The sequence below is a fragment of the Ambystoma mexicanum genome, chromosome 5q (genome assembly GCF_040938575.1).
Source record: "Ambystoma mexicanum isolate Mex_15411 chromosome 5q, UKY_AmexF1_1, whole genome shotgun sequence".
Classification (NCBI taxonomy): Eukaryota; Metazoa; Chordata; class Amphibia; order Caudata; family Ambystomatidae; genus Ambystoma; species Ambystoma mexicanum.
Genome location: NC_090933.1, coordinates 1,266,683,630 through 1,266,708,037, shown reverse-complemented (window position 1 = coordinate 1,266,708,037; position 24,408 = coordinate 1,266,683,630). Strand labels below are relative to the sequence as shown.

General features: G+C 48.8%; 1 protein-coding gene across 2 annotated transcripts in view; it reads left to right on the top strand.

Moving 5' to 3' along the window:
- LOC138498008 (probable flap endonuclease 1 homolog) overlaps positions 1-24,408 on the top strand; it is a 240,901-nt gene that overhangs the window by 24,306 nt on the left and 192,187 nt on the right. The window lies entirely within an intron of this gene.

Genomic DNA, 24,408 nt, shown 5'->3' with positions numbered 1-24,408 from the left:
TATAGATGTGGGAGACAGAACCTTTAAACTCCTTCTTTATGCAGATGATATAATGCTCCACGTGAGGCAACCAGCCCAATCTGTCCAAGCCGCCTTGCGGGAGATAGAGGAGTTCGGGCATTTTTCAGGATTGAATGTGAATGTGGGCACATTTGGTCCCCACCGGTGAGGGACGCGATCCCTGGGCACAAACATTATCAGTCCTGGTTTGAAGCGGGGCTTTGCAGGGTGGGTCAGTTGGTGAAAGAAAATACATTCATAAGCATCTAGGAACTGGAGGAAGCATTGGGCATTGGCAGGCTGTCCCCACTCCTCTATCTAAGATTGAAGGGGGTATTCATGACAGGGAAATGGAAGCAGCATATACAGAGGGTACTCACCCCAGTAGAGAAGGTCTTGGACACGCATGTATATATGAAAGGTCTCATCTCCCTCCTGTACCGCTTTTGTCCCGCCATGAAGGAGCAATCAGGGGTCTAAGAACGAGATGGGAGAGGGACTTGGGCTGTGAAATTGGGGACGGTTTATGGGTGCGACTCTGTAGTAGGGCATTTAAGACCTCAATTTCGTGTCAATATAAGATGCACGCCATAAAACTGCTTCACAGGTGGAAATATGACTGGGTAGTACTCTCCAAGATGTTTCCAGCGGTGATTCCCCGTTGCTGGCATGGATGCAGGGAAAAAGCCAATTAAAGGCATATGTGTTGGACATGTCACAAAGTGCGCACATATTGGACAGAAGTGTTGAGCTGGATCAAAGAAGCGGACGGAGGATCCCACCCACTAGACCCAATCTTATTATTATTTGGACTTGAAAGAAGGGATGAGCGGTTGGACAATCTTCCACACCTGTCACATTGTTTACTTTTAGCGGCCAGAGCCTGTCGAGCTAGAACTTGGAAAAGAACCTGCCTCCCCATGAAGAAAGAATGGGTGGCAGTGGCCAGGGATATTTATCTTATGGAAAAGATCACAGAAGCTATACAGGGATCCAGCATTCCGATAGAGACTGAATGGCTCGGGTTCTTTAGTGCTTTTAGTAACATGGAAAGTACTGGTTGAAATTCCCAGAGAACAGTGACTCGGCCCCACCAAATAGTTAACTTGGAAAACACAGACTTTAATTCAGAGGAATCGGCCCATTTCCGACGATCTAGTGCCCGATCGGGACTGCCGACAACGGATTGAACAGTATAAGTGAAAGCAGCGATCAGAGACTGTGCCTTGAGAGGGGGTGGGAGGGAGGAGGGAGGGGAGGGTGTATACGCCAGGGAATTATCTAATTTTTTTTGTATAAGGTTTATAGGGACACAAGTCACTTTCATGTTTGCTCCGAAGGTTCTCTGTTTCATAAAACCAATAAAAATAAATAAAATAAAAAAAACACAATGGCCCTCATTACGACCCTGGCGGAAAGTGACTGACCTGACCGCCATAGCGTAAATAGCGTTTCCGCCATTGCACGACGGAGCAAAGTGCGGCTAATTCCGACCCATCGGGCACGAGCACTACGCCATGGCGGAAGTGCAAAGTCCGCGATGGCGGAAATGTCCCCAAAACGCCCCTCACCGCCGCCATACGGCGCCCTTGGTGCAATTCCGCCACCCATCTTAGCGGTCACCGTAATGAGCGGCAATCGGAAAGTACGGTGACCGTAAATATACGGAAACGTAAGTAAAAACATGGTCCCGGAACGGGAAACAGCACGCCGTACACCTATAAAATCAGAATTCCCACACAAGCATAAAAAATACTACCCTGAGACACATCCCAACCCGTCATCCACCCTAGTGAAAGCAATAAAAATGGGAAAAGTAGCGAAAAAAGCATGCGACCGCAAGCGGCAGGTGCACTTCTCCCGTGAGGAACTCACCGTGCTCACAGAGACCCTCCAGGAGAATGCTGCCGTCGTCTTCTCGACGCAAATGACCAGGACGGCACTTGCGAACAAGAAGGCCATATGGGCCCTGGTGGCACAGCGGGTAAGTGCGGTGGGGACCGCACCCCGCAACCCACAGCAATGCAGAAAGCGATGGGACGACTTGCGGATACGCGTACGGAGCATACTATCCGCCAACCGTAACATTGCCACAGCTACCGGGGGAGGATCGGAATCACCCATCAAGTTGACCCCCTGGGAAGAAATCTGTGCCTCCACCATTGGAATGGAGAGTATAGAGGGAGTCGGAGGGATGGAGAAAGGAGTGCAGACATCCGAAGAATCGGGTAGGTGGGCCAAATAAAACAATGCTAAATCCACAATGTCCAATCATGTGAAGTACCATGTGTCCACATAGTGCAACAGTAACACATGTCCAGGAGAACGTCCACATACATTGGCCTGATAGCGCACTTTAAAACTCACATCAAAGACATAAATAATTAAAAATCCTAAAAACACCCTCTACACGTGCAGCAGGCACACCCTAACTGCAGGCTGCAAAACAACTGCATCCTCAATCCACACAAAAATGAAACCACCTCCAAGGCCCCGACCCAAATCACCCTCAGGTACCACCCCAATGCATGTGATACATTGCCATTCCAATTTCCACAGACCCATTAATAACGCTCGCCCTCCTTTACTCCACCACAGGGTCCGATTCAAACGACGAGCTCCAGGACACCCCTACCAGCACACCTGCAAAGAGGGCCAAGACCAACGGGCAAAGACCCTTCACCTCAGCTGCATGGATCAAGACACGGCAGCAGCACAAATCACGTGGCAGCACACAGGAGGGAACTTCAACAGGCACCCCAGCAGCCAGCATGCCCACAACAGCACCACCACAGGTCCCCCCAATGGATGCCACAGAAGGCACTGCTTCTGGTGGCAGCAGCACCATAGGTGACACTGCATTAATGGCAGCATGCTCCGACACAGAAAACGGGGATGTCGAAGTAAGATCCATCCATGACCTGTCTCAATCCCCCTGTTTGTTTCATCCCGTACACCATGAGGATACCACGCAGGGGCACCCACAAGACGACGACTGGCCATCCCCCACAAGCCCTGTGGCAAGGCAACATGAGGTGACCAGCCCCTCTGTGACACCACCGCAAATGGCCATGGCACAGCAGAAGTAACAGTCCCTCGACCAGGTGATCGTGCAACAGCAGCAACTGGCCACGCTCCTCAAGGACCATGCTGATGAATGTGGGGGTACTAAGGCAGCCATAGAAACATCAACTGAGACACTTAGGGCAGAAATGGAGAGAAGTACAGAGACACAAAGGGCACAAATGGAGAGAAGCACCGAGAGCCTGAGAGTACAAATGGAGAGAAGCACCGAGAGCCTGAGGGGGGAACTGCATGCGACGTCCAAAGACGTATGTGCTGAACTTGCCGCTGTGCGCCGTGTGCTCACTGAGCTCTCACAAACCCTTAGGGACATGCATGGACGTGAGCAGGCAGAGACATCATCCGTTGCAAGTTCCGTCCAGGGCAGCCCCCAACGTAGATCTGGGAGGAACCTGCGCTCCACAGGCAGGGGTGCCCCTGATACCCGGAGAGGGGGCTTGCAATAGCGTCTGCCCACTGACAATGAGCATCTTCGGACACTGGTGTTCGGGGGGGAGGTAGGAGGGTGGAGGGGGTGTGTTGGGCTGACTTGGGTGGCGGGTCGATGGGGTGTGTAACATAATTTCACATATGCTATAAACATTTCACAATCATCCAATGATCCGGTATTGCATTTCCGCCATCGTTTTTCGATTCCCGCCAGGGTCGTAATGAGGGCCAATGTCATTCTCCTGCAAGAGACCTGGGCCTTGGAGACCACACTGTTAGATGGCTACACATCGTAGGGGATCTCAGCGAAAAAAATGCTAGAGTAAGATGTTATGGGGGTCTCGCGATTTTAATTAAAGCGTCCCTAACCTGTAGGTTTAGGGTAGTGGAGACTAACATGGACTACCTACAGGTGCTCTGTATTTTACCCTCTAGGGGGGACCCATTAATCATTTTGAACCTCTATAACAGCCCCCATAAGGCTGAGGCAGACAGGTTAGCCAAAGTCAAGGCGTTTATTGATGAGTTATTTCTAAACAGGAGGAATCGTAATGAGCAATGCATATGGGGTGGAGATTGTAACCTCAAAATGGGTGTAGATTTGCCAAAGGCTCTGTTAGATCCGCTGGAGGACTGGTCACTGAACATCCCCTTGCCCACAATGAAATATGGACGGGTGTGTGCAAAGGGTCTCCAAATGTGTTTATGGCTCATCGAATAGGGGCTGCGCACGGTAAACGGATGCAAAGCACCCGATATACCGGGTAACCTTACCTTCAATAATCACCAAGGTTGGAGGGGGTGTGGCCAGCAAGCGGGCAATGAGGACGTGATTCCTCACTGATCCCAGTCTGCCAGCTAGATCCTGCCTTTATCCTGACAATTCATGTTGTTAAACTCACGAAAATAGCTTCGGGTCGCTGCACTATGGACCTGAACCGACGTGTGGTTCCGGAGATACGCGCTGTGGAATCCAGAAGCGGCTGACTGCGTATGCTAGACAAGATGGCCGCCGGTACTGCGAGCTAAGAGGAAGGTGCGCATTACGTTAAAGGCTCCACTGAACCAAGCGCCCCGCAACAGCAACTACCATCACATTGCTGAGGCCGAAATCAGGAAGACTAAACACTGATCCCGACCCCAAACAACAGTGCGAGTAGGCGGCGAGCGCGCCCATGAAAGCAGGCAGGCACTGGCATCCCCTGCTCCGATACGAGAGGACCAGCCGACGTTACGATCCTGATCACTGCAGCGACAAGGTGAGCCGCGCTATGGGTCCTCCGCCTGATGGGATCTCCAAGTGCCAGCGAGGCGAGGCTCCTACCTGCTGCCCCGGCGGTAGATGGGGCGGTCCCATCTGAGGCGGTGAGTAGCTGCTGTGGCCCCCTGGGAATGACGCAACCTGAACTAGCAGGCAAACCGAGGAAGGCTGCCTGAAGGTGCTCCGGTTGCACGAGAGCCAGGCCGACAGCAAAGCGAGCAGCGCCTGTGACACGGAGTGAGCGGGGGCAAACAAATCAAACACGTCTCCTACCCAGAGACGGTGTGAAAAAGCTAAACTGCCTAACAACAATGATACGCAGCAGAATTATCCCTGGACCCCAACTGCTCACAGTGGGACCCTGAAAGTGGAACGTGACACGTGGATTGCAACACACGTTCCACAAAGCAACCGAGAATGGAAGTAAGCTGCCTACCCTGAGGGCATGGCTGTTATAAGGTGAATGAGAACTGCGCACTGAATCTACAACGCTCCGAGCTCCCAATAAAGTAGTGATGTGGCTGAGCGCTGAGTGTCCAAGATGAACCCAGTACGACTAATATCCTGTGAATACATCACCTAGCCGCCATAACACGCAGCAATAAATGTGGTTTAAACACTTAAAATCGCTTTTGAGCCCAGACCGTTATCAAAAGCGACCACCTGCTGGGAGGCGAGCTTGTACACAACCGGTGCGCCGACCTGAGTGGCAGCACGCACTTCAGAAGCTGCAGGGATTTGAGAGAGCAAAACAACATTCTGATATCACCGGCCCTGATCAAAGACTTCTACTGAGGACAACTGAAACAAGCACGTCTCCCAGGAAAGGAGGCAACTGGAGTACTGGCCTGCTTGTCCGTGGCATGAAGCGGCAACACTGCACTGTACGAGTCTAAAACACACGTTTGAATTGAGACTTATAGAAACACCTCCTTCCCGAAAGATAGGGTGCCGACCAAGCCAATCCTCAGGCCAACAAAACAAAGGAGGGAGAGGGCATAGGTGATAACGCAGCGGACTTCTGGGAAGAAAACCACGAAGTGGACAGTGCATATAAACCGTAAGAGAAACCAAAAGGAGGGAAGAGGTATTAGAGATTACAATGGCACCTCCCTAGCCAGATAGAAGCCAAGGCTTGTGGCTCTGCCGTCTTCGAAGTACCGCAGCCGGGTGGTCACGAACAGCACCATTTGGTAATAAACGCTGGACAGTGCACCTGCGAAGGCGGAACAAGTGTCTCTGGTGAACTACTTGACCAGTAACCACAAGATCCTGAACCAACAGCAACAACTGGATGGTGCCCTGCCGAATCGTTGCGCCCGAAGCGAGCACCCCACTGACTTAAACAGCTTCACAAACATTGGCTGAGAGAGAAGGGAGCAACTGCAAAACACTGGCTTGACCACCATGGGGAAAGACAGGGCAAAGAACGCGACAACGCAGAGCAAAATGGAGCAGTACACAATCACTACCCAAGTTCCCCCGCAGGAGCAGGGCAACTCTGCCGATGCATTGGGACCGAAGGATGACAATATATCCCTTAAAGACATCATGAATACTATCACCAACTCAAGGACCTCCATGGAAAAAAAGATGGATGGCATAAGTACCGAGGTGTCACTATTGCTCCATGAGCTGCAAAAATACACGGCTCGTACCGGGGAAGCAGAAGGCCGCATGTCGGAAACAGAGGACAGCCTGAGGACTGTAAATCACCAAATGACTGGAGCGTTGGCACGCCTCAAGGCACTGGAAGAATGAGTGGAAGAGGGTGAGGGCAGAGCAAGATGGAACAACATCTGGATACTTGGATTGCCTGAAAACTCTGAAGGCCCGAGCATGGAGCTATTCCTAGAGCAATGGCTTGCGGATCTATTCGCTCCCAAGACCCTATCAAAATTCTTCTCAGTTGAACGTGCTCACCAACAGGCAGACTAATACCCGGAGCTCCCCCACGCACGGTAATAGCAAATCTCCTGAACTATAGGGATCGGGACGCCATACTGCAGATGGCCAGAACTAAGGGCTCCATAACATTTAATGGCTCGAGAATCGCCTTTTTCCCACAGTTCACCAGGGAGGTTCAGAAAGCGAGGCAGTCCCTCAACCCACTCAAGAAACGCCTTCAAGCTCTTCACATAAAATACGGACTTCTGTTCCCAGCACAACTGAAAATATACCACAACGGTACGACAGTGCATTTCACGGATCGTAGAGAATCGTGGAGCTGGGTGGAAAGAAACATAGAGAGTGACTGGAGGCCGAATCGGAGGCAAGACATCGACAGGAGTCGCCCACGACCACAGAGAGCACCACCTGAGCTCCCACAACAGGAGATGGAAGCACTGCCAAATGAAGGCAATGACATCTGGAAGCAATCTCTTCCTTTTTTTGAAGGGGATACCAAATATAATGGCTAATATAGGGTTGTAATATTTGGTATCCCCTTGATGTTGAGGGATAACATTTAACAACGCACAGCTTGAACTATCCCTTGCATTGGGGAGGGGAGTACATCATAAGCCTTCACTGTGACAGCTTCTGATGCCATCCCATCCTTTTTTTGAAGGGGATACCAAATATAATGGCTAATATAGGGTTGTAATATTTGGCATCCCCTTGATGTGGAGGGGTAACATTTAACAAAGGACTGCTTGAACTATCCCTTGCATTGGGGAGGGGAGTACATCATAAGCCTACACTTTGACAGCTTCTGGAAGGCATCTCATCCTTTTTCGAAGGGGATACCAAATATAATGGCTAATATAGGGTTGTAATATTTGGTATCCCCTTGATGTTGAGGGGTAACATTTCACAAAGCACTGCTTCAACTATCCCTTGCATTGGGAAGGGGAGTACATCATAAGCCTACACTTTGACAGCTTCTGGAAGCCATCTCATCCTTGTTTGAAGGGGATACCAAATATTACAGCTGGTGTCCAGTCATAATATCGAATACAACATTTTGAATGTCAAAAAAGTCGAATCAAAAATGTCGAAAAAAAAAAATGTCGAATAATTTTTTTTTTCGATATTTTTTTTTTTGGGCTCTAGTTTATATAAAAAAAATAGGTAAAAACAAAAAATAAAAAGAAAAAACGGGGGTTGGGGGGAACCCCCCCATTTCGAAAAAAACGTCATAAAAAATAAATTCGACATTATTTTTTTCGACATTTTTTTTTCGACTTTTTGACTTTCAAAATTTTTGATTTCGAAATTATGTCTATAAACCATTACAGCTAATATAGTGTTGTAATATTTGGTATCCCCTTAATGTTGAGGGGTAACATTTAACAATGCACTGCTTGAACTATCCCTTGCATTGGGGAGGGGAGTACATCATAAGCCTTCACTGTGACAGCTTCTGGAAGCCATCCCATCCTTTTTTTGAAGGGGATACCAAATATTACAGCTAATATAGTGTTGTAATATTTGGTATCCCTTGATTTTGAGGGTTAACATTTAACAAAACACTGCTTGAACTATCCCTTGCATTGGGGAGGGGAGTACATCATAAGCGTTACACATTATCAGCGTTGGTCATGGTGGCAAAGAAGGAGATTAGGAAGAACGGCACATAACGTTATAATGCAGGCTCCCAAAGCGACGGTCCCTTGTGAGGAAGACCGCGGTCTAGTTGTTCCACGCACATCTTACGTTCCTGCGTCTACTCACGTGACTCCTGAAAAGGAAGGAAGTGTTACTAACATACGCGTCGCTACTGTTCATACCGACGCTCCGTAAATTCGCCGCTAGGATTCCTCCTTCTGATATTGCTAACTTGCATTCTCCTCTGAAATCTAACTTACCTCTTTTCTGTCTGCCTCCCATACCCACAGATTCTTTCTCAGGCCGTATCCCGTCTCCAGCATAGGTTTCAAGCTAGGAGTTTCGCACGTGTCTGTAAGTTCCCTTAAACTTAGTGCTCTCTTTAACACATTCAATCCTCCCATTGCTAACATTTATCCCCTTACTTATCCGTTCACTCAGCTCAACAAATCTAAGACATCCAGCCATCCGGAGATTCCCAAGAATGTCCTCATTCCATTGAGGATCTCATTCTGACTACCACGTACGTTTCCCTTCCAAACCAGTAGTACTCTCTTTTCTCTCATTCCTTCCTACCTGGCATTTACCTGTTCTACCTTGTTCCCTGGAAAGGTTTCCAATCCTCTTCGCACTCCAGCTCGCCTAGAGGGACCTTCCAAGCTGCTACCCTTCATTCCGACGAGCCTCAGCGATTCAGGGTTTTATTCCCCAGGAGGGTTTTCCTGTGGATTCTGCCTCCCTCCTCTCTGATATCCAATCCGGGGAGTGAAAGAGAGCAGGACTTCCACGTGGGATTCCTCAATCTCTGCCTGTTGTCTCCGGTGCACGTCTCTGTCTGCCCAGGTTAGTGAATTTAAGTCTTTGATTCTATACCAGCTAACAGATAGCGACGCCATAGGTATCGTTATACCAGGGCAGACGGCGATTAGCTATGGAACAACAGATGCAACAACTCATGGCTGCAATGCAGTCCATGTCGCTTGAGATGCAGACCCTAAAACAAGACAATGCACAATTAAAACAGCAGATAGGTCGAGCCTTTTCTGAAACTCCACCGTCAACTTTTCACATGGAAAAGTTTGATGGGAACCCGCTTAAGCTGAAAGAGTTTCTGGAAAGCTGTACTATTCAGTTTACGTTTAAGCCCAGATTCTTTCCCACAGAGAAAGATAAGGTGGGATTTGTGATCTCCCGTTTATCGGGTCCAGCATTAGCATGGGCTACCCCTTTGGTTACGTCAGGGAATGTTATTCTTGATTCCTATCCTGCTTTCATAAACAGTCTGAAAACCATGTTTGGCCGAAAAGAAATTTCAGTATCTTTACAAGAAGGACTACTAGATTTGAGACAGGGATCCAAGGATCTTATCTCTTATATTACGCTCTTTAAACAATTGTCCTCTGAGACGGGATGGCCGGATGATGGTCTTATCACTTTATTTAGGAGAGGACTGTCTGAAGAGCTCAAGGATGAGGTCTCAAAGATTCCAAGACCAACAAATTTGGCAGAAATGATCTCGATTATCATGCAGATAGATTACCGGGTGCAAGAACGCCATCATGAAAGGAAGAAGAGTAAGAGTCCTCGAGCTCATTTGGAGTTTCTCCCGGAAATACTAAACCTGTTTCTACGGAAGAGCCCATGCAGATTGGGACTATGAAGGGTCCTTTATCTAGCACAGAAAGGGAGAGGAGAAAGAATGTAGGACTGTGTATGTATTGTGGATCATCTGTTCACATTCTAAGAGACTGCCCCTTGGTACCGCCTCGTAGAAAGCAATCCCAGGTTTCGGGAAACACCAAACCCCTACCGTAGGGGGAACCATGGTAGGAGCGTTTAGACAGGGTTCCCCTACTAGCAACGAATCTTCCCCAGACCTTGGGTTGGTTGACCAACCCATGGTCGTGATTTTTTTGACAATAACCCTCCCAAATTCTATCCTGAAGAATGTACCTGCACTCATCGATTGTGGGGCGGCGGGGGAACTTCTTGGATGACGAATGAGCATCCAGTAAAGGGATCCCTAGAGTAGCCAAACCACTGGTAACTCCTATTCAAGGGGTTGACGGGACTGCTTTGAGTTTGGGTCCCATTCGAGAACACACAGTACCTTTAAATGTTCTGGTTAGGACTCACCAGGAAACCATAGAATTTGACCTTATCAGAACGGCCCATTTTCCCGTAATCTTGGGACTACCGTGGTTGAGATTACATAATCCCTTCATCAATTGGTCAGCCAGTATTCTCTTTTTGGGATCCGAATACTGCACCTCTCATTGTTTGTCCGGTTCTTCAGTAGGAGTACATATCCCGTCAGAGATGGAAAGTTGCCAGAAAGTTCCGTCTATTAGCCACATCAGTAGGATTCCTGAATGCCATCAGCACTATCATTCAGTTTTCTCTACCCCCAAATTTCCCACTCTTCCACCACATCGCAGAGACGACTGCCACATCGATCTAATGCCCGATCAGCCAATTCCTTTTGGGCGTATGTATGTGCTTTCCCAGAAAGAAAAGGCAGCTCTGAAGGAGTACCTTCAGCAAAATATCCAAAATGGTCTAATTTCAGAATCCACTTCTCCTGCTGGAGCTTCTTTGTTCTTTATCCCGAAAAAAGATTCGGAAGAATTACGACGCTGCATAGACTATCGCGGCTTAAACAGGATTACTATTCCAGACAAGTATCCCATGCCGTTGATTCCTGATATCCTGGAGGCTGTTCGAGGAGCCTCATTCTATACTAAGCTGGGCCTCAGGGGAACCTATCATCTTATTAGAATTACCCCCGGGGATGAGTGGAAGACAGCTTTTCGAACCCCTTTCGGACACTACCAGTATCATGTTATGCCCTTTGGACTGGTCAACGCACCGGCAATCTTTCAAAGATTCATGGACTATCAATTCGCAGATATCCTTCTTCACTTTATCATCATATATCTCAATGATATTTTGATCTTTTCTAAGGAGAAAGAAGAACACATGCATCATGTCAATCTCGTGTTAGCTCGCCTTCAAGAGAACCACCTATACTGCAAGCGAGAAAAATGCGAATTCCATCAAAGTCAGGTAACATATTTAGGGTTTGTCCTGTCTCCACAAGGGATTTCTATGGATCCTAGAAAAGTATCATCAGTTTTGGATTGGCCTTCTCCTTTGTCATCAAAGAAATCCAGAGATTTCTGGGTTTCACAAACTTCTATCGCAAATTTATCCCCTGTTTCTCTGAAACTGTTCGACCCATCACAAGGCTCCTAAAAAAGGGGTTATCTTCGATTGGGATGAAGAGGCACAGAAACCCTTTGAACAGCTAAAACGCCTTTTTACTTACGCTGAGGTACTGGCTACCCCGAATCAAGATCGACCTTTTATTGTGGAGACAGAGGCTTCACATCATGCATTGGGAGCGGTTTTACTGCAAAGGAACGAACAGGGAGACGAGAAACCAGTAGCCTATCTATCCAAGAGTGTTTAATCATTCTGAAGAGAATTATTCCTTCATTGAAAAGGAGTTATTGGCTATTAAAAGAGCCTTTGAAGAGTGGAGGCATTTGCTATTGGGAACAAGATACCCGGTCGAAGCACGCACGGATCACCAGAATCTCAAAGTACTGCAGCAAGCACATACTACCAACAGCAGACAAGCGAGATGGGCCCATTTTTTCTTGCCATTCAGAATTGAGTTTACATACCTCCTGAGAAACAGAAACCTCCGTGCAGATGCCCTTTCACGTAAAGATTTCTCTCTTCATTGAATCACTCCAGAATCTTTATTCGCTAAAGCTAGATTTGTAGCAATGACAACTGATTTTCTTCAGGAGCTGAAACTGGCAACGTCACAGAACAGAGAGACATGTGAAGAAATAGCGAGCCAACATTCGCTTAAATTGACTCAAGGCTGTTACTTCCATAAAGCTCAAGTCCTGATTCCCTCAGCCTCTTTACAAAAGGAGGTACTAAAGATGTGCCATGACTCCAGAGCGGCTGGACATCGTGGCTATCAAAACACCTTGGAACTCATCTCTAGACATTTCTGGTGGCCTACAATAAGATCTGACGTCCGTGATTATGTTTCCGTCTGTGTGGTGTGTCAACAGTCCAAGACTCCTCGTGTTCCATCTTACGGCTTACTATCCCGTATACATATCCCGGATCAGCCATGGAAATTTATTTCTACAGATTTTATAGTTGATCTCTCTCCTTCATCTCATCACACCACCATTATGGTAAACATCGACTACCTTACTAAATTGGCCCACTTTACCCCCCTCATCAAGATTCCTGGTGCAGAGCAGATGGCAAAAGTGTTCTTGACTGAAATCTTCTCCAAGCATGGACTTCCATATACTATCGTTTCAGATTGTGGGTCCCAATACACTTCTAATTTCTGGAAATATCTGTGTCGAGAATTGGGAATAAAGAGGTCTCTCAGTTCCGGATATCACCCACAGACCAATGGTCAAACTGAGCGTTTTAAACCAAACCTTGGAAGGGTATCTTCGGTGTTTTGTATCCGCAGCTCAGGATAATTGGATGGAGTTACTTCCACTAGCAGCATTTTCATATGACAATGCATATCATTCTGCATTGAACTCAACCCTGTTCTACTGCTCCTATGGTTATCACCCATCCTTTTTGGTTTGCGACACTCAGAAAGGTCATCGTCTGGCTCGCCAATCCTTGAAAGCAGCCCAGGATCGGGCTAAGCGATATGCTGATCGTCATCGCAGAGAGATACCTCCACTTCAGAAGGGAGACTTGGTTTGGCTAGCTTCTCGTTTTCTCCCCAAACATCTGGTTCCTTCCAAATCGTCTCCTTGATTTTTTGGACCTTTTAAGATCCTCTCCCTAGTAGGAGCATCAGCAGTGCGATTAGAGCTACCTCATTCCTGGTCTCGAATTCACCCAGTTTTTCATGTCTCACAGATGAAGTCATCCGTTCCGGACCGTTTTGCTAGAACTCATCTGTCACACCCCCCGCCAGTGAACACTGAGACAGGTCCGGAATACGAAGTGGCCAATATCTGTGATTCAAGATACAGACAAGGTCACCTTCAGTTTTTCATTGATTGGAAAGGATACTCACCTTCTGAAAGAACGTGGGAAGATGCTTCAGGGGTCCATGCCCCCAAATTGGTGAGAAAATTCTATCGCTTCCACCCCAGAAAGCCAGGTTCACCTCCCCTGAGAAAGGGGTATACTGTTACACATTATCAGCGTTGGTCATGGTGGCAAGGAAGGAGATTAGGAAGAATGGCACATAACGTTATAATGCAGACTCCCAAAGCGACGGTCCCTTGTGAGGAAGACCGCGGTCTAGTTGTTCCACGCACATCTTACGTTCCTGCGTCTACTCACGTGACTCCTGATAAGGAAGGAAGTGTTACTAGCATACGCGTCGCTACTGTTCATACCGACGCTCCGTAAGTTCGCCGCTAGGATTCCTCCTTCTGATATTGCTAACTTGCATTCTCCTCTGAAATCTATCTTACCTCTTTTCTGTCTGCCTCCCATACCCACAGATTCTTTCTCAGGCCGTATCCCGTCTCCACCATAGGTTTCAAGCTAGGAGTTTCGCCCGTGTCTGTAAATTCCCTTAAACTTAGTGCCCTCTTTAACACATTCAATCCTCCCATTGCTAACATTCATTCCCTTACTTATCCGTTCACTCAGCTCAACAAATCTAAGACATCCAGCCATCCGGAGATTCCCAAGAACGTCCTCATTCCATTGAGGATCTCATTCTGAATACCACGTACGTTTCCCTTCCAAAACAGTAGTACTCTCTTTTCTCTCATTCCTTCCTACCTGGCATTTACCTGTTCTATCTTGTTCCCCGGAAAGGTTTCCAATCCTCTTCGCACTCCAGCTCGCCTAGAGGGACCTTCCAAGCTGCTACCCTTCGTTCCGAAGAGCCACAGCGATTCAGAGTTTTATTCCCCAGGAGGGATTCCCTGGGGATTCTGCCTCCCTCCTCTCTGATATCTAATCCGGGGAGTAAGAGGGAGCAGGACTCCCACGGGGGATTCCTCAATCTCTGCCTGTTGTCTCCGGTGCAAGTCTCTGTCTGCCCAGGTTAGTGAATTTAAGTCTTTGATTCTATACCAGCTAAAATAAGCCTACACTGTGACAGCTTCTGAAAGCCATCTCATCCTTTTTTTTAAGGGGATACCAAATATTACAGCTAATATAGTGTTGTAATTTTTGGTATCCCCTTGATTTTGAGGGGTAACATTTAACAAAGCACTGCTTGAACTATCCCTTGCATTGGGGAGGGGTGCACATCGTAAGCCTTCACTATGACAGCTTCTGGAAGCCATCCCATCCTTTTTTTGAAGGGGATACCAAATATAATGGCTAATATAGGGTTGTAATATTTGGTATCCCCTTGTTTTTGAGGGGTAACATTTAACAACGCTCTGCTTGAACTATCCCTTGAATTGGGGAGGGGAGTACATAATTTCTGTGCACTGTGACTCTGGGCCAGCCCAACAGGTGCTCGGGGCACCAATAAAAATTAATGTGGCAGGGATCACTCTGATCGTCGTGGTCACAAAACAAGACCGCAGCTGCTGTGGGCTCCCAGACAAGCAGCTGCTCTGCGATCACACAGGGGGCCAGTGGCCTGAAGGCACCCCGTTACACATGCTGGTCTGGGGCACCCAGACCACACCCAGACTAGCAGGGCCAAAGGCCTGTGATCACAAGGGGTAGGCCTGCAGGCCCTACACAGTGAGACACAGAGACAAAGTGCCATTACATTTAGTCTACCACCGTGGTATTGCACGTGCATGGGGAGACTCCTTCTTCCAGTCAGGTATGAGGCTGTCATGACACATCCTTAGAGGGTGTGAGAAAAATGGGGCGGGACCCTCTTTTTCGTGAAGGGGCCTGACTCCAGAGAGTGTAGAGAGGAATGTCAAGAGAGGATTAGAGTCAAAGGCCTAGAACAAGGGTAGGTTTTGACTCTAATCCTCTCTTGACATCCTTAGAGGGGCAATACATGTTCTTAAAAGGGAAACACCACAAATACTCCCACTATGCTATGAGATGTGTAATATATATATTGTCAGTCTCGTTTATTGTGTGATTTATCTGCGTTTCATGTCAACCCTGTAAAATGAAATATTATTTGTATGTGTTTTACGTGCCTGCCATGATGACTACACCGCTACACCCTCTACAGTGAACCCATCTATCGGGTCAATTTCCCTAAGAAGGTAGTATTCCGGAGTATTTTTTCAATTTCCAAACGTAGTTTGTGTACCCATTTCCATCACTGTTGGTAGCTGTGATTTAATCAGCTACTAATAACCAAATAACCCACCAGGTGTTGGCAGCTGTGATTTGTTTAAGCTACAAATAACCATATAACCACCTAAGTTTCATTTAACTCAATGCAGTTCAGCTGACTGGTCAAGTAACAGTGGCATACCGAGCCAGGGGTTAGGGGGGCATACTGCCACCCCACAGGCTCTTTTTAGAGCCTGACCGGGACTTTCATCAGTGGGCCACCCTTCCCGTTCGGCACCTCAATGAGAGTGCCCAACGAGAAAGGTGTCCCGCTGGCAGGACAATGTGTGCTAAGTAATTCCTGCTCAGCACAGTAATTGTCCTAGCAGCAGGACACCTTACCCTTTCCGAAACCTCTGGCAGGTCAATGTTCCAAGGAGCTCAGGGCAGCAGCAGAGGGGCTCTCACGTTGCTCTGTGTCAACAGAGCATTTCAATGTGAGCCATTAGGCACTATTGAGAGGGAGGGGGTACTATTAGCAGGGACTTTTGTCCTTTTAGAAATGTGCATGGCAAGGAATGATCAGGTGTTAGAAGGTTGCATAATGCTGCAGGCTTTATAAAATAATGACTATGGCTTTACCCAAGGGGGATTTGTTAGGCTCACATTAATCTGCATGATGCTATTGTGACTTTGCGTGCAGGGAGGGGAGAATACAACCAAACTCATCCTCTTATTGCTCAACATATTTCTATAATGATGTATAGTGTAAAGTTAATAATTAAAGGGTAGTTTCTTATGTAATGTGCTTTGCTTCCAAGGCATTGATATAAATAAAGTATTATTTAAGCACATGAAATGCAAAGGGAAACATTAATAAATATCTAAATAAACTAAAACTGTGAAGATGTGCTCAGTTGCTTAAATTGTCCCCATCTCGGTTTCACTATTAACCAAAGTGTGTGATCCTGGGCAGATCATGAAATCAGACTGTGTCTTATCTGCAGCTCTGTAAGTGATTCACTTCAAAGCTTATGTGTTAATATATGATGCTGTTATTTTTTTTTTAAAAGCATGACTTGCTCCATATATAACAGTGCAATTTAGCTATTTTGCACCACAAAATTATTTGCCACTTGGCTTACTTATGACAACTTATTCTAAAGTCAGTTGCATGGCGCCTCCAAGTATCAAAGACTGATGATGCTCCTTGCGATTTGCTGTCTGTGAAGTAATTTCTGTTGGTGCAATCCATATGCAAATTAGTTGATGTGCATGTATTTTGCCCCAGAGCGCCTGGACAGATCTCTAATAGATGAGTTCCCTGCATCTGTAATGAGTCTGCTGTTTTTTTTGTTGTTGTGTTAAAATGCGAAATGCCACTCGTAATGTTACTAAAAAAATAGATTGGGGCTGGGTGGGCGGTTTGTGGGCGCAAATGAGACAACCTGGAATTGCGTGCACTGCATTTGAGGGGAAAGTAGCAGGTGCTTCACCGTGGTTGTCCCCCCAGCCTCTCTGGCAATGCTGAATACTCCCCTGACTGGACAATATGGAACTCGGACGCTATGACGGTGTTGTGAAACATTTGGTACCCCATAGCGAGGCTCGGAACTCTCCTACTTTGGTCTGCGATCTACGAAGACAGCCGAAGACAGGGGATACCGGATCGGTATGGGATACCAAATGTTACAGAACAGTACCAGGATGCAGCTGCTGCTGATGACGCGCCCGCGCAGACCCACGTGATGGGGCTAGCTAGCAAGCGCCGCCGCCATCTTACACCTCACTCATTCCCGCACTCCTGTAGAGATTAAAAGCTTAAACCAACACCAGATAAACCCAGAATGCACACCTCATATACATGGAGCGCCACTGACTTCAATTTGTAATTAATGCCATATATTCAAGTGCTGTACAGAAAGAAGCAGAGTACAGTTAATATATTTATTAGTATATATTTTGAAAAAGAGAACATGTCCGTTGGTTAATTGCTGGCAGACTTGTTTTGTTAGTGTTGAAAAGCCCCGTCTTCATTTATTATTGTTCTCTATGTGGCGCTGCCCGATGACGGGACGCGCACGCGGCGGCGTGACGTTGCACGCCGCCGCGTGCAGTATAAATAACCGGGGCGTTCCCAGCCGCGGTTGTGCGTCCGGGAAGCCCGAGCCAGAAGGACGTGTGTGTGTGAGTCCTTCATGTGCTTGGGGGCTTACGGGAAATGGCTGGGGGTCTGGACACACCCCCAACAGTGGTGACGAGTGGGGATGTTATGCCTGGGCCCGGCAGTGACGAGTCTGCAATTTTTCTCTCTGAAACGGAGTATTGCTGAAACGTCGTTTCGTGCCGTAGGCCGTGCATCACACAAGCGGCTGGCGGCCATTTTGAAGACAAGGCCGTGGAACTTCACAGAGCTCCGGTTTGGGCTGTGGGGGGCATTCAGGCCTAATTTTTGGACACACTGCTAGCAGGCAGTTATACCTGCATGCCTATGCCCTATGTTCCTACGTCAAGTGCAAGCAAGAAGGAGGGCTACAATGGCTGGGCCAGCATAGTCCACAATTCTTTCTTGACTCAATTTTTGGGCCAGCTGAGGGCTGGGGCCTTCTTCATCCTCTTCATCATCTGACTGGTGGCCCTGGTTTTCTTCATTTTCTTGATCATCACGTGGTGTGTTGCAGCCCCCATTTCACATGCTGGGGGTGCCTGTGCTCTCAGACTCATGAGTGACACTGAGGATTTGGACGGCGGCCAAGTAGCAGCGGTGCAGCAACCTCCGATTCAGCAGCCTCCACGTGCTCAACCAGGCCCTCCACCGCCAGCGCAGCCGGTGGCTGCACCTATTGTCCAGCCGGGACTTCCTGCCATGGCCCGGGGACGTGCTCATGCGGCCTTGCAGCCCATCCTGGAGTTTGATGTCTCGGGCCCGCCTTCTAGCTTGGGGCCCAGATGGAAGAGGTGGGTGGACCGCCTGGACATGTACTTTTGAGCTGCTCAGGTGGCAGACGACGACAGCATGCTGGCAACCATGCTGTACTCGGCAGGGCCCTCAGTCCAGGAAATCTTTGAATCACTTCCACCAGGGTATGGGTCATACAGTCAGGCAAAAGCCGCGCTTCAAGCTCACTTTCTGCCTCTTGCCAACGCGGACTATGAACGTTTTGTGATGTTGTCTGCCAAGCAGAAAGAGGATGAGACTTTGGACACTTTCTATGGACGCCTGCGGTGCCTGTCGCTGGCCTGTACATGGGGAGATGCGGACGACATGATTAGGACCATGCTCATCCAGGCGTGCTCCTCCGGCAAACTCAGACGCCAGGTATTAAGGGAGCCCGGGCTCACGCTCCAACGTATACTCGAACTGGGGCGGTGCCATGAGGTGTCTGAATCAAGGGCAGCCAGAATGGAGGCTGGGTCGCGCCCCATGAAGACCGAGGAGGTGTGTGCCATGTGGCGTGGCGGCAGAGGCACCAGAAGATCACGGCATGCTTCTACGTGACGCCGGTGAGCACCAACACCCTGCTAAACTGTGCAGCGGCAGAGGCCCTCGGCATCGTATGTTTTGCGTACTCCATCTACCTGGAGGACATTAATGACCTGCTGGAGAAGTATGCCGCATTGTTCAGTGGGATTGGACAGATGGCTGGTGATCCACTAAGACTGCATATTGATGAATCTGTGCAGCCCATCGCCCTGAAACATCGCAGGGTACCCTTTCACCTTTGTGAACTTGTGGACAAAGAGTTGGACAACTTAGTTGATTTGGACCTAATTGAGAAGGTGGAGGGTCCGACTCCCTGGGTGTCCCCGATTGTGGTGGCACGGAAGCCCAAACAGCCAGATGCCATCAGAATTTGTGTCGACATGAGGCTGCCGAATAAAGCGATCAAGAGAGAGAGGCACCTCACCCCGACAATCAATGACATCATTACAGAGGTGCAGGGCGCTTGTGTCTTTTTGAAGCTGGACCTCCGTGCAGGCTATCACCAGGTGGTTCTTCACCTCGAGTCGAGGTATGTCACCACCTTTACCACACACCGAGGACTTTACCGCTACAAAAGACTGAGTTTTGGTGTGTCCTCGGCGGCTGAAGTTTTCCAAAACATCATCCGGGGCGCCCTGGCAGATCTGGAGGACGTCTTGAACATCAGTGATGACATCCTGGTGTTTGCAAAGACTGAGGTGGACCACCTGCGGCGGCTGGCGAAAACGTTTGAGAGGCTGCAGTCACTGGGCCTCACCCTCCATAAAGAAAAATGCGAATTTCTGCAACCATCGATAGAATTCTTTGACTTCGTGTTCAAAGAGGGTGAGGTGTCGCCTGATCCCACGAAGGTCCAAGTCATTAAAAAGGTGCAGCCTCCGGAATCCGTGTCTGATGTTCGGAGCTTCCTGGGTATGGTTACATACTGTGGACGATTCATCCAGACTCTCGCCTCCAGGTCGGAACCGCTCAGAGCCCTGACAAGGAAAGAATCCACCCGGAACTGGGGCCCGCTTGAGCAGGCTGCCTTTGGCGACATCAGGAGTGCGCTAACTGCAGAGGACACCATGTCATTCTTTGACCCTGCGTTACCATCGGAGATCATTGTAGACGCTAGCCCATTCGGCCTGGGGGCCGTACTGATGCAGATTGATCGCGATGGGGGTGTCCGCCCAGTGGCCTATGCCAGCAGTGCACTGTCAGATACCGAGCAGCTCTACTCGCAAATCGAGCGTGAGGCGCTGGCGGTGCTCTGGGGCTGCAGACACTTCCGGCTCTATGTTCTTGGACACCCGGTGACGGTGGTGACGGACCACAAGCCGCTGATTCCCATCCTGGCGGGGTCATCATCCAAGCCACCGGCGAGGATTGAGCGGTGGATGCTCGCTCTCCTAGAATACGGAGTCACGCTGCTGTATCGGCCCGGCGCGATCAATGCGGCGGAATATCTTTCGCGACACCCGGGTTCGCCTGGGGCAGGAGTCCAGGGAGACCAGGACACATGTGCAGAAGAGGCAGATGAGCATGTCCGTGTGGTGGTGGAGGTGGCCACGCCTAATGCAATGCCCCTTGAGGAGCTGGAGGCAGCCGCAGCAGAGGACGAGTGTTTCGGAATCCTGAGGCACTCCATGCAGCAGGGAACCTGTAAGTCAGTGCTGGAGGATCTGGCGGGTCGCACACAGGAGGACAGAACCAGTCTGGAACAGCTGTGGAAGGTCCGGGAGGAGCTCTCCTTTTCAGCCTCCGGCCTTCTGCTCCGAGGAGACTGCATTGTTGTGCCTCAGGCCAAGGTGAAGGATATGATTACTCTTGCCCACCGTGGTCACCAGGGTGCCGCCAAGACCAAGGTACGCCTCAGGCTGAAAGTATGGTTCCCGGAACTGGAACGGAAAGTGGACGACTTTGTGGCGGCCTGCGTCTGGTGTCAGGCGGCGTCTCCTCTGCAGCGTGAGCCAGTCATCGAAGCCATGCCTCGAGGGACGCGACCATGGGAAGTCATTCATGAGGACTTTGGCTCCACCACGATGGGCACCCACTTCCTGGTGCTGGTCGACGAATACTCTCGATACCCGGAGGTGGAGTTTGTGGAGTCAGTGGTGTTTGAACATGTCGTGGTGGCCGTGGAAAAGGTGTTTGCAGCCCACATATTCCCCCACACACTGTGCTCGAACAACGGGCCACTGTTCCAAAGCGAGCGGTTCACGGAGCTGATGGAGAGCTGCGGGGTAATCCACCGGAAGATCACGCCCCTCTGGCCGAGGGCCAATGGAGAAGCCGAGCGACTAATGAGGACCCTAAACAAGACCTTCAGAATCGCCCAAGGCCAGGGACAGTCCCTCCAAAGGGCTCTCTATCAGTTCATGAGGGTATACCGCACCACTCCCCATGCCTCCACCGGGGTGGCACCGGCTGAGGCGTTATTCAAGCGGTGCCCTCGTGGACTGTTACAAGAAGGGGGTGAGAAGGAGCCGGGGGTGATCGACAACCAGCAGGTCGAGGCAGACCGGCAAACGAGGATCGAGCAGGAAAACATCCGGCGAGGGCTTCGACTGCAGCGGCTGGAGCCGGGCGATGAGGTCCTCATCCGAAACAGACACCCCCATGGAAAGCTGTCCCTTCCATATGAGCCGGAGCCGCTGGACGTCATCGCAGTCAAGGGTTGTATGGTAACTGCTTCCGACGGAAGGTCCGCAGTAACACGCAATGTGAGCTTCTTCAAGAAGCTAGGGGACCTGAGGACTGACCCGCCCCCCGATCCGGACTTACTGGTGGCCCCGGAGGACGGAGGAAATGCACCCTGCCTGCCTGGATCCCCGGCCCGGGAAATGGCCATGGACAGATCACCCGTGCCGAAGGTGAGTGGGAGGTACCCCCAGAGAACTGGGTGAGGGAAACCCGCTCACCTCAGCGACTACGTATTGGGAAACTTATTTGGTCGGCCCGAGGTTGAGGACAATTAAGTAAGTGGACCCAGGCGGATGTGAATAAAGGGGTGTTCTTGAAGTTGGGTATTAAAGTTGCATTGTTGTTTTGGTTTGCAGTGTGTAGTTCTTAAATGTTTTGTTGTTTGTCGTCCCGAAAAAGGAGGAGTGTGGCGCTGCCCGATGACGGGACGCGCACGCGGCAGCATGACGTTGCACGCCGCCGCGTACAGTATAAATAAACGGGGCATTCCCGGCCGCGGTAGTGCGACCGGGAAGCCCGAGCCAGAAGGACATGTGTGTGTGAGTCCTTCATGTGCTTGGGGGCTTACGGGAATCGCCGGGGGTCTGGATACACCCCCAACACTCTATAGCCTTTCCAACATGGCCACTACTTTCACAAGTGTTGACTGAAAGCGCGTGGAAACATGAACGGCATGTGTATGTATTGTTGAACTCGCTGGCCATCTCGGATTGGTTCCTTTTACTCGATAAATACAACTCTATGCTATGGTTGATATCTTTTCTGTAAAGCAGTAACTGATCTCTTGTTTTTTTAGTCTTTTAAAAAGGGGATTTCAACAGCCACACCATGGCTTGGTCCATCTACACCATGCCCATACCTGCCTACATTTGAAAATCAAAATTCCTGAGATTTATGCCCCGCCTAGAGTCACACAAAACTCCGCCCATTTTCACATGACTCCGCCCATATGTCAAAAAGGTAAACTCTGTTGTTAGTGATGTGACAGCAGAAATTTGCAGTTCAAATTGAAATATGCACATTTCATTAAATTGCCTTATCACAACCACCTACATTGCATAGGACAAAAGACATTCGCCTTCCATAAAATCATCTCGTTAAAATGTGCACATGTAAACTCCAAGAACCAATGCAAAGGTTTTCCATGAATTTTGCAGTACCGAAATTGGACATTTCACCTTAGTTGTTTTTCATCAGGTTATGTAGTGCAGTGGTGAGTTGTCCAGCCTGCAAACCTGATGGCTGTGGTTCAATGGGGCTGAGTCCACCCTAACCTAGACAAAAAGACCGAAAGCAAAACCGAAAGCAAAAGAAACACGCGTTCACATTGAAAGTCGGCAAAAAAGAATGAAAGGTGAAACAAAATAAACGCACGTTATTTTGCTCCACCTGCATTCTTTTTGCCAATATGCTGGAAGGTTACAGTCATTGCTGCAGAGACAAAGCCACACTCAGGCAGGGAGTGCACGGTGGCGCAGTCCTGCAAGGATAACAAAACAAAAAAAGCAATCAGTGAAAGCTGTCCCCCACCAAAATTCCTGAGATTCCAGGACCTTTACCGGAGCCCCGGAGAAATGGTTAAAATTCCTGAGTCTCCGTGAAAAATCCAGAGGTTAGGCAGGTATGACCATGTCACTATTCACAGCTGAATTTGAATATTAATGTAACAACACCATCAACGTATGGGGAAATGCTTATTCTGCTTTTTGACTGATTGGCAAGCATTGTATTAGTTAGGGTGGCCAACTTTTTGATATCCCTTTGCGGGACACTTGCCCACAAGGCAGTGATGCATACTTGCCAACCCTACTGATTTATGTAGTATACTATTGCTTTTTAAGCATCCGGTCTTGTCTCCTTCAGGATTGGGTTGCATAGGTTGGCTATTAGATGGGAAAATGCGGCTCCTCAGAATATCCTTTTTTCGTAGTGTTTTGTTTCAATTTAGCAGTCGTTGCTTGATCTTAGGTTTCTTCCTGGTTGGTAGCAGTTGATTTTGGCTTGGAGGAATTTGGCTCCTTGTCTTTGTTGTGCTCCGTGGGTAATGCAGAGGGCTTTGAAGTGAATGTGTTTTTTTACTGGGAGCTCACTGTAGGCTTCTCGGGGCGGGTGTGATGTGGTCTCTTCTGCTTAGTGTCAGCAGTATCCTTGCTGCAGTGTTTTGGATGCGTTGGAGTTTTTAGTGAGATGTTCTCATACATGCCAACCCTCCCAATTTAGGCGGGAGACTTGCTATTTTTCACGTTCTCCCACCTAAAATAAATCTTTGCTGAATGCATTTCTATGGCAAAATCTTTGTCTCATGATTTTTCGGCCAAAATCTCCCTCACGGGGGGTTGAAATGTTGGCATGTATGCATTCTGGCTTTCCAAGGTAGAGGCTGTTTGTGTAGTCGATTCTTCATAATACTCAGGAGATTATTACGAGGGTTCTGTGTGGGAAGGAGAGATAGGGGATTATCCCTCTAATTAGTTGAAGGCGGTAGAAGCATTTCTTTGTTATTGCATTGACTTGTGGTTCTAGTGAGAGTTAGCTGTCTATGAGTATTCCCAGGTTTTTTATTGCAGTGACAAGATCACGTCACAAGACCGCAGCCTGAACGAGGACAGCCTGATGATAAACTTTGACGGTGATGGTCAGAGTTCTAAACCAACCCCAGCAAGTGACCGGTCTACCCTGGATGCTC